This window comes from Triticum urartu, chromosome 2, assembly GCF_003073215.2.
Source record: "Triticum urartu cultivar G1812 chromosome 2, Tu2.1, whole genome shotgun sequence".
Classification (NCBI taxonomy): domain Eukaryota; kingdom Viridiplantae; phylum Streptophyta; class Magnoliopsida; order Poales; family Poaceae; genus Triticum; species Triticum urartu.
In genome coordinates, this window is record NC_053023.1 from 368,127,999 (window position 1) to 368,148,387 (window position 20,389).

Genomic DNA, 20,389 nt, shown 5'->3' on the forward strand with positions numbered 1-20,389 from the left:
ACTGCCTATTTACAGATCACGGGCCCCGAGTCCCACATACTTAACAAATTAGGCGTATATTTTCTAAATTATTGCATGGCATGTTTAGAAAACATGATACCAAGTTGTTAGTTTTATGCTTATCCTCCTTTCCTGAGTTTCGCATGTGTTCTCTATAGATGTCGAGTAGCAGCGACATCACTCATGCTTCAGGCGATGTATCTTCATATGATTCGGACAACCCTAGGTCTTCAGCAGATTGTGAGGGATCAAGTAATCTTGAACGAGATAGAGCTACAACAATTACCCTTCCAGTCAGGGCATGGAGGAACGCTCCAAGGAAGCCCACACACCAGCCTAAAGGTGTATATGAAGTAACCGAGATCGATTTAAAGTCTTGGGCTCCAAGTAAACTAGATAAAGCACGCACGTGGTTCAGCAGTGTGTGTGGATTTGTTGGCAGGGCAAGGCTCAACATTAATCTCCTGAGGTTTTGGAAGGCTGACACAGAAACACGGCGAAGGATAGTCCGGGAGATCATTGATCACTTCAATGTTCTAGAGCAGTGGAGAATGCAGGTGGAACACGCTGCATTGAAGAAGGCTGGGGATGCTTGGAGAAACTGGAAGCATGTGTTGTACAAGAAGTACTTGAGTGACGGCGAGGACCCAATCCCCGCATATCCCCAAATTACGAAGGCAGACATGCAGAATTTAAAAGGGTCAGGGCAACTAAAGAGTTTGCTAAGAAGAGTTTCAAGCAATCAGAACTTCAGAAGAAGAACATACACCCCCACTGTATGGGTGTGGCAGGATACTACGACATGAAACTAATATGGGACGAGGAGGAAAAAGAAGCAGTAGCGGCGGGTGGGAATCCGGCCTTTAGTGAAATCAGGGGCCAACGCATCAGAGACTATTTGCAGGCATGTGCAAAGAGGATTGATGACGGAACTTATTACTTTGAAAACTCACGTGGCACCGAACTGTATCAAGTGATGTTAGAGGCTTCCAAGATCCCTGGAAGGTTCTACAGGAACTCAGGGCCATGTGACATTCTGTCCATTGCTGTGGAAACAAAAGAGCCCCCTGGCCGTGCAAGGGGTATATGTGTTAATGTCCCGCACAAGAGGGCTTTCACACTCAGCAAAGAAGAGAGGCTCAGCATGAAAAAAGCGAGGAGTGAAATGAAGCAGAATGAAAGGTTGAGGAAGGAGATTTATCCAGCTGTTCGAAAGGATGTTGAGGAGTCAATGATGATGCAGAAGACTCTAACACTTATAGATAGCCAGCAGATGGGAGGGGAGATGGGCATGGAGGATACTATATTGCGCGACAACACTGCACAAGAGTAGTTGTGCATCAGGTGACCCCAGCAACACTAAGACTGCAGCTGCTCGTGATGATGCTATATCTGATCTACCTGGAATGAAAGACAGACTGGAGGGCGTGCTTACACATTATGAAGGTACATTAAAATGTGCAACAGCTTGGGTTTGCCCACCCTTCTTGGAAGATGGCCTCTTGTTGCACAATGTGCCATTGAAGCCGGGCTGTGTGAAGTGCTACGTGAGTGAAGTAAAGCCTAGATTCAATCAATTTGCCCTGCAGAATGTCCTAGGAGACTTCGATGAGCAAAGGACCTTAGGAGAAACACTATTACATCACATCCAGTGGCCATGAAAGGAAATAGTGTTCATCGATGAGATCCCTGAACCCCCGCCAAGAGCGACCATTGTCGCCCCTCAACCGGTGACGCTCTCCTTGCCACAGCAGCTCTCGTGGGCTGATGCATCAACCTATGATCAGCCAGCCCAACTTTGTGGCATACATGCCATGTCATCCTCTGCCCCAAAGCAGCCAATGGCAAGGCCTACAACTGCTGAAGACGCACCACCGGTTCAGATGCCGGCCGCTGAAGCAACGGGGGGAGACCCAGCTGTAGCACATGCTCAGTAGACCAACTTGGTGGAACGGACTGCTAAGCAGTCTGATGCTTCGGAACCGCCTGCTAAGCAGTCTGTAGGTCCAGAACAGACTGCTCATTATTTTGTCGGTCCGCAGTCGCATGATCAGCATACCAATGCATCAACACTTCCTGCTCAGCCAACCAATGCATTGGCACAACCTCCTCAGCAAGCGACAAGTTGGCACCACCTTCATAGAAACTAGGCATAGCTTCAACGCATGGTTAGCAGTCTGGTGCCTCTGCTCCTACAACCCAACAGTCCGTCACAGCAGCACCGCTAGCTCGACGGTCCAGCATAGATAGACCATCTTCTAAGCAGTCCGTCCAAGCTTCACTGCCTTCCCGACAGTCTACCTTGCAGGCAACGAGACGTTCCGCCAGAAATGCTTCAAGTACCAAGATGTAAGTGACCAAAAAGGATACACCCCCGAGGAAGCGCAGCGAGAAAGTGAAGAGGAAAGAGAACGATTGCCTCTTACTTAAAGCACTCATCGCCCAAAACCAAATTAACAACAGCTTGTTCGAATCGGGGTGTAACATTATTTCTGGCTGCATGGACGATGAAGAAGTACATTTGTTGCTTGCTAAAAGTAAAGCAGACGTACTTCAAGAACGCTATTACGTCCATGGCCAGCCATTTCTTGTTGGCGAATACTTTGATGAGTGCAGCTCCAGTTGCCGTGAGTTACATGAATATTGCATGGATCTAATGTCAGAAGGTCATCATGGTTTTCTAGTCCACTACAACAGATATCATTTCCGACACGATGCTGGTTCCAACAATGTGAGTATCGAGTATTTACATCTCTTCTTCAGCTTCAACGAGCTCGATGCCACTCTTGTTAGATGCCTGATTTTGTAAGTACTTAACAAACTCTGATCAACTTCTCCATACAAGGATGTAAATGATACAGCTAACTGCATTTTATTCCTCTAAGGGGATTGAACGCCTAGAGAAGAAAAAGGGAGAGTGTGTATTTAGTAGATCCTGAATTAGCAAATGGCACAACAATACATGGTAAGGACCTACGGGACTGGGCCGTTAACATGGTCGTCCGTTTCTTCGAAAACACGTCTCATGCACAATCATTTCTCTGGCCATATCATGAACAGTAAGTCAAGTAAACAACCACGCATACACTCATAGTCTTTCGGATTTCGACATAATTCGTAGCTTTCTTTATATGTAGCAATCATTGGATATTGGTATTCATTGTTACAAAGAAGAACATAGTTTACTACATCGATTCTCAGAGAGTCAACAAACTCTCAGGATCTGACGCATCTTTAGCCATTCATGGATAGGTATTGAATTCTGTGATGTTGAAATTAATTTGCATTCATATCTGGTTCAGTAATTGATGTTCTGAAAATTCATCTTCATTTGCAGTGTGCTCACATTGTGGAAAAATAAACCAGGGAACTTGTTCAAGAGGGAACTACCTCTGCAGCACAAGATCGTTTCTCTGGTGACACACCGAAATCCGTTATTTTCGAAAAATTTATCCAACAGTCTACAAATACCTTTTCTTACGCTAGTCAAATGTTCAAGCTTCTAAATAAACCTCTTTCTATTTTTCCAAAGAAATAAATAATACATCTAACACAGGTTAGGTTGTTCCTAACAGTACAAATACATGACTAATTCTGTACAAACAATTTCAGTGTCCTCAGCAACAAGTAGGGACCAACCTTTGTGGATACTATGTTTGCGGACACATGATCTCCATCTGCAAATCTGCTGATAGTTGTGACGATCCTCGCGAATTAGTACCAGTAAGTCTATCTTACTTAATATCTTCTACTCCACTCATATGGCACATTCTGATCTTAAAAATACTGCAGCTCATCTTAAAATTGAGGACCCCTGGACCGCTCCCGGCTGGTGAATTGCTGATGGTTCGTAGATTTATCAGCAACTTCTTCCTTAATCACTACATCAATCCCACTGGTGATAATGAAGAGTTTAGCATGCCTTCTCCTGCAACATTGAGTAAGAGTTGGCCGCTAAACATATATATATATATACACGCATGGATCCATTGTTTTCCATCTGATGAGGTCTTCGTATTTCGTACACTATGATTAATTATGTAAGGCATATATGTGTGGACAAATCATTGGAATTTATCTACCATATGTTCAATTGTAATTGTTGCAAAATATGATGAATGTTCTTCCTGTGGACACTCTTTGTCCAAATGAATATTGTGGCAAATTTCCTTTTTGCATGCCGATTCAAAATGGGATTTTTTTTATTTTTTCAATTGAATATTGTGGCGAGTTTGCTTTTTGCGTGCCGATTCATAATGGGATATTTTTGTTTATTTGGTCAATTGAATATTTTGGCGAATTTGCTTTTTGCAAGCCGATTCAAAATGGGATATTTTTGTTTTAACGTGGCAATTGCTACGCACACGGTTCAACTAAATGAGTGTGTGCGATCCAAATCGTAAAGCATACATCAATCGTAGCGTAACCGTCGGTGATACACAAAAGATCGCAAACGATTTGCAGCGCTACTATGTGTGCGTAGGGTCTCCGGAACCGTTTGTGATATCGCGTTATCGCACACGAGAACTCCGAGTAAACCGTGCCCAATGTAAAATACAATCCCAATCATAATTTTTTCAGAAAATGTGTGGGATCCCAAATGAAAAACACATGTCACTCTTGCGGCAACCTCGGTGATACCCAACAAATCACAAACAGTCTGCAACACTTGTATTTGTGCAAAGGGGCTCCTGAACCGTTTGTGATAGAATATTATTGCAGAAGATAATTGTTGGGAAATGTGTGCGATGGAGTCTTTCATGGCAGACGGGTTACGCAGGAAACTCGTGTGTGGTGGGGCACAAATCGCACACAGTTCATATGTTGGCCAATGTGCCTTACATACTGTTTCCCAAATGGTTCATTACGACAGACTATATGGTTTCACTGCGTCATTAGAAACATTTAATCATCGATACCACACGTGCAAAAGAATTTAGTGTTTGTTGCATCGCACATAATTACATTTTGGAAGGCCTCTGCATCATTGCTCCATACCCCTGATGGTTTATGTGGCGTGTGGTAAGGACACCCTATCACCCACACTCACTTGGCGACAGTCCCAAATACCGTCGCAGAAAGGGGTTAAACACCGTTTGTATGGCACCGACGCGTACCAGTGGAGAGGTCGAGGGAGTGTGGCATAGCGTACACTCGAATGTTAAAGACGATACACCAAGATATCATGCGGCGAAGCTGTGGTGAGGGATGGAGGGAGATAGTTATCGAGAGAGTGGCCTACATAGACTTTGTGTGTGCGCGCATGGTGAAGGTGTTTTACAAAGGCATCACATGTTTCTTAAGAGAGAGGGAGCGTTTGTCATGGAGGGCACAACGAGGTTGTGTGTGAGAAATACTTTTGTTGAGAGTGAAGGCGGGAATGCCATAAATGTAGATCGAAACGTGGAGAGCAATAATGAGCGTGCGTGTGTTGGATACCAATAGTTGTATTAACAAAAAAATGACCATCAATCGATACATGAAGTATGTGTGGGGGGGCGATGGAGAGACCTAAACACAACATTTGTATGTATGCAGTACTACACTTAATATTCATGTTTTAGTTTCATGTTCATTTTAAATATTGAATTAAGGACCATGCATGGCTTACATTTTACTCCCTTCATTTTTAAATATTTGTCTTTTTAGAGATTTTGAATGGACTGCCACATACGGATGTATATAGACATATTTTAGAGTGTAGATTCATTCATTTTGCTCCATATATAGTCACTTGTTGAAAACTCTAAAAGACAAATATTTAGGAACAGAGGGAGTATTTTTTTAATTTGTGTCATACATGCGTGGTTTGGAAAAATAGATGCAATATACTTACTGGATTGTTGTTGTATTCGGTAGTGTGTGTGGTCATATGCTTGATACATAAAAAGTTTTCTCACCACCATACCGTTCATCTTTTAAATTCGAATTTGCAATGAAAAACTTACTGGGGATACCATGAAATGTGAAATCCATGTTGAGATCGCTATATCACAAACTCACTATAATTCAAGAACTCGTCATAAATCAATTACCGTGCCTTTTGGAATGACCAATAATTTGCAAGTAAAATACGAGCATTGTAATACATATAGATTCATTCCGCAATTTAATGGTAGCACCCAACTGCGTACCAGCCAGACCCTGGCTCGGGTTGATCCTAAAAAAACTGGGCTCGTGTCCTTCTGGTGGCGTGCGTGGTATGCACATTAGACAACCCCAACCACTCGAGCCTCCCCATTTCGAGTCGAAATATCTGGTGGCCAGAATTCTAGCCCTAGGAAATTCCCCTCATGTCCCCGGTCCGTGAACAATGGAGGGATGCTTTAGTAACTAGACAACTTTACCTACCATGCCGAGCACAGTTCAATTCCCTCGGTCGCTGCTACCCAAGGTCAACCGTAAACTCCATTGCCTAGTACTAATAGGAGTACTACACCAGGATGAGCATAGAATTGAGCCCCGTTTGTTCATGCCTAGTGCTTGAGTCAATATATCAGGCAATGCAGTGGTACAGAGGGATTATCCTTTTAATCTACACTAGCACAATTGCCCGTGCGTTGTAACGGGAGGAAAATTCACACGTCCCAAGTGTAATAAGCATGGCTTAAGACCCCCCCCCCCCGACCCCCCGACGGGATATACATTAGAAATTAGTAATTCTTATGCACCAACATAAATCATGGCTAAATTATACTTCTAGGATCCTCATGCACATGAAGTCACTGTCTCAGCCTACGCAATTGAACCTCACCACCTCTTTCAATGGCACATGCCGCTTGCAATCATTTCTTTCCATCCCCATCTACACAGTCTTTCAATTAAAACACATAAACCATGCAGTTCTGTTTTATTTCTTATGTTCATCGATCAAATATATCCCTATATATTTTTGAGATTTTAAAAGCTTCACACTCTGAATATCTTAATCAAGTGGATGCTCATGCAGCAAGGAGTACAAAATCAACTCATATAACTTTTGTTCTATCTATGTATGAGAAGAAAAAAAAACTGAATAGTACCTCATGAAAACCGACCCTGATGATTATTTTCTCGACATTGCAAAGCCCCCTCAAATTTTAGTTAGCTTTAACAGCATCGTCGTCCTCTTTCTCCTCCTCTCCGTCGTTGGTGTCCGTCCTTCACCTGCAAAATCACCAATGTATTCGACAACACATCACACGCCACTGGACTTATCACAAGCAGTGTTGAGGCTGTCAAGGTCCATCTGCACCCATAGTTTCCTGCTCTACTCATTGAACTAAATTGTGTTGGCCTCTTCTTCCGTGACCACATATGAGCATTAAAATAAAATATTCCATGATGAAACGTGAGCAAGGATTTTCACTACTGCATACTGATTGTGAAAATGCAGACGTACAAATTCGATTCTAATATATAACTGTAAAAGAAACAATTTTCGAACCATGCATGCATGTACACAACTGCAATAGTACAGTACTCTAGTTCAAACAAATAGCACTCATTTTGTCGAACAAATTACCTTGGGCATATCCTGCGACAAATACGGGGGGCATTAATAGCTCGGGGATTGATTTCTAGTTGAGAAGCACAAGAGTTTGCGGATGAGGAACTGTACGGCGATGTCCGAGTAGAACAGCCGGTCGGAGACTTGGAGAGGCGGACCAGTGGCGAGGGCGGCGGCTACCCAGCGGCGGGCGAGTTGACGTGAGATACAGTTCGCCTCGTAAACTTTCGCCCAGATCTGGTTGCACAAAAACGAATCAGCCTCAACCATCAAAAATCACCAGACATGTTGTCCCTAGTGTAGTTGATGTGTTGTCAATTTATAATCCTTATTATTATCTTAACATACGTAGATTCCCTTTCATCTCTTCATTATGGTCAACAAATCCCCCGTCAACTAAACCTGGAGAGCCATAACATCACTGTGCTTATTTGCATCAAATTGAGGTTGGGATACGCATGCACTGGCGAAGCTCAGGGAGAGGATGGATTGTACCTTGCTTTTTGGTACCATGATAGCAGGGTGAGTGGATACAGCGAGGTAGAGGTTGATGAAGAGCGGTGCCGAAGCACATCCATCCTCAGCGGCGTCGGCTGCAGCGGCATGATGGCGTCAGCGCCCGCCGCGTAGCGCACAACCCACTCCAGCGCCATCGCGTCCAGATCGTCTTCCGCTCGATTGTTTTGGTCTGGGAGAGGGATTTAAGTGATGGGGAAAACTTGTTTGTTGGCTTCTGAGTCTATGTGAGATTTTGTCTCCTGCGCGCACACGCTAGTGACTCCGATCCAAATCCGACACGGCCGCCAGCAGGAGGTTGGAGGTGGAGGAGACTCAGAATGGCACCGATTTGGGGCTGGTGGGAAGGGGAGAGGGCGCGGCGGCGGCGCTGGATGGAAGCCGGAGAGGGAGACTGGCCACCGGCCGTGGCTGCGAGATTCACGGCGGAGGTGGCGTGCTTTCATCCAGTGCGTTTTTCCTAGAGCAGGACCCAATACAACACGGTCAGCCCATGCGTTTTCCCAGCAGCCTGAGGCCCAATACAACATCAGCCCATGCGTTCTTTCCGCGAATTGTTATTTTCACTTATTCCTAAACTGCAGGACTGCGGGTTAATTACCTAAAATTATAAGGGGGGTTTAGCAAAACTGCCGCGACGGTGAACCCGGAGACTCAATCGGTGCTTTATTATTACTAGCACAAATGCCCGTGCGTTGCAACGGGAGAGAAAAATTTAGACACCCATAACCCAATAAGCATGGCTCAAGATCCCCACGTCCGCGTCCCCTATATCAATATGACACTCTGGGGCACTTCAAGCTGAGTTCCTTACTTGTGAGGAGGGTCTCAACCTCGCTCTTCAATGGTCTAAACTCGGGTGGAAGTCGAAATGGGTTGCACTGAGGTAGTCTAAGTTAATGTCATTGTTCATGTAAGTAGGAGCCGGAATTCTGTTAGCCATTACTTTGTTACTTTTGGCCGTGCCGAGGGTCGTACCGCAGTATGGTTGTATTCGGGACCTGCAAATGTTCCTATGCTTTGTAGGAGTGAACTTGTAACTCATTAAGAAATGAATTTTCTTCTAACCCCACAAAAGAAAATACGACACTCCTTCTGTGTTACCATTTATCCTTTTTTAACCCTGCCAACGGTGGCCGGTCACGTTATCAAACCGCATCCGAACATGGTCGATCCCGAAGACAATGAAATCGGACACCACACAACGTACATGTCATTGAACAGCGGTAGGGAAATCCCTTGTTTCAAACTTAAATGCAAGCTACTCCTATACCAAGTCTACACAGTCCATCATACTCCCACTCACTTTCAACTTGTAATTTTGTGGACTTGTTTCATGGAGGGAGGGCAAGTCCTGTGTCTGTCTCTGCATGCCTCTTTAGTGCTTCGCCATGGAGCAAACATCAATATTTTCCTTCCAGTTGGAGAGATGTTTGCTACAAATAGTACACATATGTTCATCCATAACAGATAAAAATAATAGTTCACTCATTTTCCCACAATCAATATATTGGAGGGAGGGCAAGCAGCTTCAATGTTGAACCTTCAATATAGAATGCAGGCCCTTGAGACTATACAATTGCAGTCAGAGTTGATTGCAATATTGACGCGTATCTCACGAACAGTTAAACACCAACAGCACAGTGTCTACTATATAGTTATCTGATCTACATTTGAAATGTCAAGATATGCAGTAGCGAATAAGACCACTCCAAATTGAGGATGTTGTTCTTGCTGAAATTATTTCGAGAGCTAGCTGCCTACCAGGGAACGGGAATCCATCGTCCAACCACAAACAGATTAATTTTTCTGCCTCTTCCCACAGCAACACGCTAGCTCGCCGCTGCACTGGCCACCATGGAGCCACCTGCTGCTAATCAAAACACACTGCCACCATCTCCTTCCCTAGTGACAGTGTGCTGCCCACCTGTGGTCGACTGTTGTTACACACGCTGCATGCCTAACGCACCACCGGTCCTCTACCTGCCCTCCAACCTTGTCTAGGTCCGACGTACACATGAATAGATACTGAAATTGTATGGTCGCGGCTTACAGCTTACTGCAAGCCCGTCTCAAACTCCCAGTTCCCATGCATGTAGTTTAGTGTTGGTAATACTAATAACAAAACAAAGTAGGTCCACCTTTTGCATATAGTGACCAATCTCCATCCCGTCATCTTCCCTCGCCGGTCCACTCGCCAGTGAGTCTAGAGCCGAGGCGGCGACTCAATGCCCGCCGAATTGAAGGAAGGCCTGACCCAACGGGAGGGCGTTGAAGAGGAAGAGGGAGTACATGGCCGGGAATGCTGGATTGGGTGAGGGGGCTCGCTGAGAGTGTCTCGGAGGAGGGTGCCTGCGCAGCTGGTTTGGCGGATGAATACTTCCCGATGCCATTGGTGGTGCCCGAGGCGGTGGCCAGGAAGAGCACTCGCCGCGCAAGCATCAGAAACGGCACGCACTTGCAGGCTATTCCTCTACCTCTGAATCCTGAACTGGTCGTCATAATATTCAGTCATTGCATATGTAGACGTAAGAACTAAGAACTGAATCGGGCATTGGATTACTTATTATGAATTTCTATACGTAGATGTTACTCCTCCACATTTGACTCGATTGAACTCAATTATCTGGACTCGATCAAACTAAAGTATCTTCACATGTCCATGTAATAATTGAACTAATTAATCAAAAAGCAACCTGGTGGGCATTACCTCAAACATATTGTGGGCACTGTGATACAGGATCAGCAGCAACAGAACATGGCCGTGTCTGGCCTGGGGAGGATCAGTAGCAACAGAACAACCTTCACCACCTTCTTCCTCCTCTCCAATGCCTGGACCTCCCCTCTCCTTGACCTCACGACCGCTTCAATCCACCTTTACTGTTGCAATCAGGAAGCACGACCTGGAAAGGCGGTGGCAGCGGCGGTGACTCCATAATATGGTGGAGGCTGCAGGCGCGTCGGCGAGGGAGGCGACGTTGGGCGTGATGCTAGCGACACAGGAGGCCGCGTGTGGCGAGGGAGGCTGGGCGTAAATGTGGCGGGGGCGTGATGGCGATTGGTTTCTGCGCAGTGGTGGCGGAAGTTGACACAGGGAGAGGACGGCGGGGTGGCGGCAGTGCGTGGCATGGTGGCGGCGTTGATCAGCGGCGAGGGAGGCGGTGCTGGGCGTTGGCGGCCGTGGCGATCCGCGACAGGGCGACGGAGACTGCCATCTCCTCAACGACGGTGGTGGTCAACGAGAGGAGCGCCGAAGGGATGCGGGATCCATGGTGGGTTGTGGCTGGGTGCGCCTGGTGGTGCGATGGGGACAGAAGGGATCGAGGGAGATGGGGATCAGACTCGCTAGGTCTTTTTTTACTTACGGGAGGCAGTGGGTAAATATTAGTACCACCTCATGTATATGTTTTAAATTTAAACTAAAAGCGTAAAATTACGTGAAGACACGTATTGTGACAGTGAACCCACGGAGTCAATCCATGCTTTATTATTAGGAAGAGACTAGCAAAAATGCCCGTGCGTTGCAACGGGTAAAAAAGATATCCCTAAAGTCACGGGAGCAAAAACCTGCACCCTCTACTAAAGGGCACAATGTGTAAATGCGAGTCGGACACTGCTTCTTAATGAGACTCATTCATGGTCAATGCTGAATGTGTGTTTCGAAGCAGTTGCTGAGAGGCACGGTCTTTACATCATAACATGTTTGATAAAATAGAAGTGGTCAATGCTAGTATTAAATACGGGAAAACCTTTTGAAGGATTCTTTTTGTATTTATACGAATTAGCAGTATATGAAATAAACTGATACACATATAAATTATCTCCAAACATATCAATATATCACATCGAGATAAAAAAGACTATTGTTGTGAAAAATGTTTGGAAAACTAAAAAAATGATAGTCACGAGTGCTTGCATAGTTAGACACATAATTTTTTTTATCATTCACTTGAGGCATTCATAAGTTGTAAAGTTTTTGGATGTATCAAACTCAATCTATTTCAACATTGTAAATGGTGTAGTTGATTCTGAACCACCATCATACCACCAATAATTATGTTAGCATATTTTTTTAGAACAACATATTATTAAATATATGTATTGACCGAGAAAATAATAAAATTTAAGGGAAATACTTTAGTCCACATATATATGTCTATATATATGCATGCAAATTGGTGGGGGAAATGTAGTTGTCAGAACCCATGCATAACAACAGGAGTCATGTACTATCATGGGTCTTGATTAACATTCAAAATGCATGGAAATTAAATAGGCACAACAGTTAGGCTACAAATTTCCTTGAAAGAAAAACTAGTGTGGCAGAGAACATTTATATCAGTGATAATGTGAAGCCATAACACAACAAATTTCAGGGGTACACTGAACAAATAAAAACTTCACCCCATATAGCGCTCCTCCTGCTCCGCCTCAGGATCGAAGCTTCAGAGCGCCGGCACCATCAGGGATATACCAAATATTGTATGCATCTTCAGAGCGCCGGCAAGCCCCTCATCCGTTTGCAGACCCGTCTTCATTCCAATTGCAATCAAGCTAATAAGTAAGCATGCGTCTCTTCTTTCGGTATAGCCGTTTAAATTGTCTGCAGTGCACGTCCAAGCCCACAATCCTAAAATTCAGTTTAGATACTTCATCATGGATGGCTCACGTCTAACCGAGGAACGCCATGCATGTAGTCCAGCCCTCCGTTTATTTAATCCCTCTGTCAATGGATTCATCTTATGTACCCTGTTTGCGTGGCCAGTTTGTTGATTTTTCAAGCAAGTTACAAGTGTTTATAAATTGGTGGAAATTAGTATAAGACAGCAAGGTGGGACTATTCAACAAAAGATATGCATGCATCATATTTTATAACATAAAATCTGAGACGTGGCTTCTAGCCCATAAAAGGCCCAGTAGTGCATCGTGCCAGGAGAAGGTGCTCATACCACATTACGTCTGAGAGGCCAGCTTGCGTACGTAATTGAGCACGTACGAAAATAGCTTTGCGACGGTCGGACGAAAAATCATAACAACGGACTAATAGTACCACTTCGTTTATATTACGATTTTGTCTATACTAATCGTAAAAGCGTACTATAACTGGGCGGAAGCGTATTGTGACGGTGAACCCACGGAGTCAATCCGTGCTTTATTATTAAAAAAAAATTAGGGAGAGACTAGCAAAAAGGCTCGTGCGTTGCAACGGGAGAAAACGAAATCATAATCTTTAATGGCCATAATCACATTTTGCTGTATCACCGAGATACAACACCACTCTCAATTTTGTAAAATGATGAATATTTTTTAAACTCGTGAACATATTTGAAACCGTGGTCATTTTTCAAATTTGATCATTTTCAAAAATCAAGAATATTTTTTGAATTCATGAATATTTTATACTATTCGCAAATATGTTTTAAAAATTGTGAACATTAAAAAACGTTTCTTGAATTGGTGAACTTTTCTTGAATGGATGAACACTGTTTTGGAAATTGGTGGGTTATTTTTTGAAATTGACGAACATTTTTTTATTTAACGAACATTTTGTGAAATGCATAATCTCTTTTGAATCAGCAAACATTTTATGCAGAATACACTATTTTGCAAGTCACAGATAATTTTTTAATTTTTAGGATATTTGTTCATTCATGAACATTTTTTGAATTTGCCAAATTTTGTTCAATTTCATTAACATTTTTTTCATATATGACCTTTTGAAAAAATCATGAACATTTTTTGATTTCTCAAACATTTTTGTTCAAAGTTTCGAACATTTTTTGAATATGAAAACAGTTTTTTAATAAAATCGTGAACATTTTTCAAATACACAAACATTTTATGATTTATTAAAAATATATTTCATAATTCCCATTTATTTTAATTTGGGAACTTCTTTGAAGTCCGAAATTATTTAAAGTGGAAAGAAAGAAAGCAGAAAAAACAAAATTAAAAAACAGGCCGCCCGGACATGGACCGGCCCAAACGGTCGCGCTGCGTCTTCTCCCGACGCACAAAGCACGGTATAGGAGGATTGCCCTCTGTGAACCGTTTTTTACCACTTATAGAAAAATGGCCCATGTGTTGTAACGGGTGCATAAATATATTAACTGGTTATCATTAATGTTTTAAACATATATTTTTAGTGTCCATATGCACAACACATCATATTGTTGATTTTTTCTTTTAAAAAAAATCACTCTTCTTCGTGTGGCCATGGAGGCATGGCGGATCCCACCGCCAATGACACATCCATCTAAATATAATATACTCGTATATTCATCTTTTGTGAATCTTAACATCACAAACTGAAACATTTGGGCATTTGATTTTGGTGAGTACATCCAAGTTGTACAAAACCGTTCATAAAGAATATGCGTGTTACATACTAAAAAACAATTTACCACTCTTCTTTTGCGACATATGTTTTGGAAATTTACCACTCATATCATCAGTCTTCATATTTCCTTCCTATATTAATCCGTGCATGCCCACTCCTTCCCATATTATAATCTCTTTGTGCCACGGTCCGTCTTCCTTCATTATATCTCTTTCTCACTTATTAATTTCTGATGGCCTCAGGCAACCCGACTCCAGCTTTTCTTTTGTTAACCAGCTTATTTTGCAGTCAACTCGTGAACCTATAAAAACTGGTTGGACTTGGTATAGATAAGCGATGTGGTACTATTTAATTTGTTGAAGAACCTAAAGTTTGATAGAGTCGAGTAAGCTAGCTCAGTTGGATTTCCCTCTTGGCGCTTGACTAGAGGTCGGCAGATCGATCTCGTGTGTGTACATATTTTTTCGTGGGATATGTCTTTTTAACTCCACGCGGCCCATGTTGGTAATAGACAAAAAAAGGCCCACTTAGGCACAGGTAGGCGTCAAGCGAGGGCAAGGGAGGTGCATGTTCGAAACGGTTTTAGTACCACCTCAAGTATATATTTTAAATTCAAATTGAAAGCGTAAAATCACGGAGAAAAAGCGTATTGTGACGGTGAACCCACGGAGTCAATCCGTGCTTTATTATTAGGGAAAGATAGCAAAAATGCCCGTGGGTTGCACCGGAAGAGAAAAACACATGCATAATCCATCACCGCCAATCATAAGTCGACTGCCCTCCGAAACATGACAACTCTTAGAAAGCCATTATATGATGCACTGCTACTACGTATCAAGATACAGTAACAACCCATTTAAAAAAATATACAGTAGCAACTGGAACCTCGTCGCATGTCATCATGCGACGCGCACAGACCATGCAATGCAACAAACAGGGGAGCCATTATGCATTCAAATAGCCTCATATACTCAAATTATTTTCCCTTTATGTAGAAAGTCACTATACAGTTGTCATGGTAAAAGCAAAAGGGCATAAATAGCCTCATATGAAACCAACGCCTAGTTAGCAAATATAAGACTTACATGATTTCGAATTATATGACAAACTCATCATATATAGAATCAAAGTTGAACTATGATATATAGTAGATGAGCCCGAGCTGGGGCCATGCATGCACACACGATTAAGAATATCAACTGCTGCTAACATGATGTCAGAACTAATGGCCCCACAAAAGATGATTAGTTGATCAGAACATAGTTCTCTCAAATATTCACCTTTGACAGTAACTAATGGTCCATGCATGGGTAGATACTGCATTGCAATTGCATTACACCTAACGATCCTAATTAAGGTTGCCACCACAGCCACAACCGCGTCTAGAGATTAAAGGAGGCATCATCAGTGGATTAATTACTGAAAGGTTGCATAATGTCATCCACGAAGGTGAATACTCATAAAACAAAAAACGTGTTACTTAAGAAACAAAGTAGATGAATTAGAACATCGATGGATACCATATTACCACCTGCGTTTAGGTGAGCCAACCTGTTGACCCCGCCATGGTCTCTAGATGCAGCTGGCAGTCGTGGTCTGAAGCGACCCGACCATCGTCGACGGCGCGTAAATCGCTGAGGCTGAGCTCGCGTGTCACCGCCGTCCTTGGACTGTGCACACCGCCTCTGTAAGCTAGTGCACTGATGTTCCTGTCTGTCAGAGCTCGTGCGTAGGCGGACACAACCTAGCCATGGGCATGCACACTCTGCTTGGAGCCAAGCCCAACACCTACGTCATGGCATCAACCATCGAGAATCTTATGAGCCTGATATTGACCAGATCGATATGAGGATTGATGAAGACTCCATCCATGGCAACCAATGGGACAATTTGTGAACTCAGATCGTGTTGCATAGTCAGGGGGTCCGTGACGGCGCACTTCATGGAGTCGAGGACGCATGGGAGACAGATGCATGGCATGCGACTCTATGATCGTGAATTCCACAGGGAGTGTTGGCTGTTGGGGTGCGCAGGACGGCAACCACGACGGCGTCCGCGGCGGCGGCTTCTCGTGGTCAGGCAAGGAAGCAACACGGCATCGCGCGGCGACTGCTCGTGGTCGCGCAAGACGGCAACCACGATGGCGGCGGCGGCGGCTGTTCGTGCTCACGCAACGAAGCAACACGGCGTCGGCGGCGACTGCTCGAGGTCACGCAGGGAAGGAGCGCCTGGGACAGGGGAACTCGAATCTAAGAGAGGAGAGGAGACGGGTTAGCCCCGGCTGGTTTTCTCCCGATTTATGTAGCAGACTTTTTTTAGCGTGGCGTGCGCCTGCGGAGGCTGGTTCCTGTTGTTTTTTTATCTGACGGTGATACACATACTAAACTTATCTTATTTGGTGACTGATTCCTGAGCCGGATATAGACGCGTGGTGAGTTGCAACACTTCGACGGCTTATAGGGAAAGATTGATTGTGGGTTAATTGTCTAAGACAATAAGGATTTTTTTGCAAAAATGTCGCGACAGTGAACCCGGAGACTCAATCCGTGCTTTATTTTATATATATAGGGAAAATCCATCCTACCACCCGGTGGTAGTTACCCCACATATCTCATATACTACCATGCAGTATTATATATATTATTTTATTATTTTAAATATGTTCATACACTATATCTAAGATATTTTAAAATAAGTTACATGAAAAAATTACATATGAGTCCATAGTTTTTATTATATTTGTGAAATACGTACATATTTGTACGTAAAAAAGAGCTTACTCCAAATATGATACATACTATCTAAAAATTAGTATATATACTACCTAAACATTGTTATATACTACATACTACACGTACATACTCTCGGTTTCGACAGATACTACATACTACACGTACAAAACGACAGTGATGGTAACTACCACTACTTGTAGGAAATATTTGTCCTATATATATTCTTCACCCTATGTGAGGAATAGTTATTCTTCACCCTCTCTCTATTTTGACGTCAATGCACTGTATTTTTAGGGTTCGTAAATTTTGTTCTATTCCATACGTAAAAAGTGAACATAAGAAGATATATACTCGCTGTAAAAAATATTTTATGTTATGTAAAGTTACGAACGTAAAAACATACATAAAAATGCGATATTTTTGGTCTTATAACCTATTTTTTTGTTTTCTTATACCAAATTTTATGTAGTGAATCAATATGAATGTAACTATTTGTATTCCAAACGTAATTTGTTTATGAAGCGATCGTAAGATTACCTCGGGTGAAGAATAACTTATTCTGCACCCTAAGTCCCGTGCGTTGCAACGGTTATAAAATATAAATTTAAAGGTTTGTGTGGTATTTGAGAGTTTACCTTCCATAATGCATTGTTGAGGTGTACTCCCTCCATTCCTAAATACAAGCCTTTTTAGAGATTTCAATATGAACTACATGTAAGCAAAGTGAGTGAATCTAAATCCTAAAGTATGTTTATATACATCCGTACATAGTTTATATTAAAATCGCTACAAAAGACTTCTATTTAGAAAGGGAGCGAGGGGGTAGCTTCCAATTCGCATGCTTCTGCCTTGCCATATCTTTATTTTTAATGCAAAATTGCTGTGCAGCCATGCCACTATCAATATGCACTTTCTTTGTTGATTAGCAATACCAACATATGTCCACTAAAGCATTATCTGTTTACAATATTCTACTAAAAAAAATTAACACTTGACATCAGAAACCACTCCAAATATATAGTGAAATTGCAATCATATTTCGGGTCATCAATTTAATTAGATAAATTAAATTATTCTAAATATGCATGTCTATGTGATGACCAAGCAAGATGTCAATCTGAGCACGTCGAAATAGATTCAATATGCTACTATATATATCATGACCAAAAATAGACGGATTATATGGAAAAAAAATAATGTAGAAAGAATGAAGTAGAAAAATATCAACTGCTTAAAAATTACCAGACGTGGCAGATGCCAGGGAGCCTCCATAGCAAGCAGCACGGACATGACAGAGCCAGGAGGCAAATCATGGGATGTAAAATATTCATCTGCTCCACGGGACTATATTTAGCACACTGTTTTGTGTTTTTCCAGCCCACTTGCACTCATAATTTTCTTATAAAATATAAACTTCCCAGCGGAGCTCTATGTTTTTTTATGAAAAGAAGGTTTACCCCGGCCTCCATATCAGAACGATGCATACGGCCATATTATTGATAATCAAAATGTCCAACAGACTACAGTAGCTAGTAACAATAATCCTAGACCTACGGGCCTATTATAGGCAAGTTACGGAAGCCCTTCGCTAATTCTCTTTGGCCCCCCTGATTTTCACCAGGGTGGCCCCGCTTCCTCCCCTTCTTGCCAATCAAACCATGCCATGTCAGCGTGTAATTAGTCTCAGCCTGTAAATATCCATACGTGTAATTAGTCTCAGCCTGTAAGTGTCCGTAATTAGTCATGGTTTTTCTCCGTTAAATTTCCATATGCCTGTAATTAGTCATGGACTTTCTCTGTTGAATCTGCATGTGCATGTCAAATTCCTGAACATAAAGCCTGTCCACCTGCCATACCGATCACTAAAAATTGAAACTTTAGTATTATGCTTCAAATTTTACCTGCCATACCGATCATTGCTTAGAAACTTTGGACAAAGATTAGTCAAGGAGATACTACCCCACCAAACTTGTACGTGGTGCATACTCCATGGCCCATGCACACACACCGTGTATGTACGCTGCTCAGGGCTCATGTGGCCACGAGAGCGTATTCCTGAAGGGAGGCCATGGGGATGAGCAACACGCCAACACCACGTGCACCTCCGTCGCCATGTGAGCTTTGCTGCCGAGATGATTTAGAAGGACAATGAAGGCTCCTCTACATCCTTCTCCTTGCCAGCACCATGCCCAAACGCGTAGTCGCTGCCCTCACTCCCAAGCCTGTACCATGGCTATCTACCATGGCTGCAGCTGTCGCGCCCCTCGTCGTAGCCTGCACCTCGCCGTGGACCCCGGCCTCCTTGAGCCCCCTGGCTCGCACCAATCTGATGAGCCTTGTCCTTCCTCCCTTCTCCCATGTCCACCATGGACGCTGGTCTTTTTTCTACTGCCAGGCCCGAGCTCACCTCGAGTCTTCTGGCCAAAGGCCTCCACTGTGACCAGCCTCTGTCATGACTCATGAGTCTCCTGCCAGCTCTGCATGCTTCTTCCCGGCACCTTGTTACTGCTCCGGCCATCACCACGACATCGGATGCCGGCGTGCTGTGCCCTCTAACTAAACCTCCAAGTCCACCCCAAACCCCCTTGCTGCTCCCCGGCCATGGGCCCTCGACCTTACACCATGTACCATCGACCCGAGGCCAGGCCTTTTGCCAAGTCCTATTCGCCAGAATACGCGACAGCAGCGGTGTTGGAGACATGACCAGCCAGTGGCCGCAGCTGCAGCATCCGCTAAAGCTTCCGGCAGCTCGGCAAGGGGGGAACCTGGCGAGGCGAGCGGGAGGGGGTTGGGGAGTACTCGCCGGAGTGAGGAGCGGGGCTGCGCGGTGGACGAAAACTTGGCGGAGATCCGCCCTAAGCCCGAGGCGATCATGAAGGAGGCGACGACGGCTGCCTCGTCCTGCAGCCCCTGGAGCGCACGCGAGGGGGCGATGGGAGGACGATTCGGCAGCGTGTTGGCACTTGGGAAAGGGACACGGTTTGGGTCGGGAGTCTTTCGTGGGCTATCGAGGCTTTAAATCTATTGATTGATGATCAGCGAATTAGTACGGATCGAGGGGAGAAGGCAGCGAAGGAGCCCGTGATCAAAGCCTTTTCTCAGATTTTAGCCACTAAAAAGTTGGACGGCCCGTCTCGGACGACGAACTAAAATCTGAATTAATTGTGTGCTTGGAGATTAGTACCACCTCGTTTATATTACGATTTTACCAATACAAATCATGAAAGCGTATTATGACATGAGAAGAAAGCGTATTGTGACGGTGAAGCCACGGAGTCAATCTGTGCTTTATTATTAGGGAGAGATAAGAAA

At 43.7% G+C, this 20,389-nt stretch overlaps 1 long non-coding RNA gene across 2 annotated transcripts; it reads right to left on the reverse strand.

Moving 5' to 3' along the window:
* Window positions 1-3,431: 3,431 nt before the first annotated feature.
* Window positions 3,432-9,538, reverse strand: LOC125537336. Of its 2 annotated transcripts, XR_007295789.1 has the most exons (4): window positions 7,985-9,537; window positions 7,505-7,726; window positions 7,023-7,146; window positions 3,433-3,928 (listed from the first exon to the last, which is right to left on the reverse strand). It is a non-coding gene; the product is annotated as an uncharacterized LOC125537336 (long non-coding RNA). The 2 variants fall into 2 exon arrangements; XR_007295788.1 differs by having other exon boundaries at window positions 3,432-3,928; window positions 7,023-7,726; window positions 7,985-9,538.
* Window positions 9,539-20,389: the final 10,851 nt, after the last annotated feature.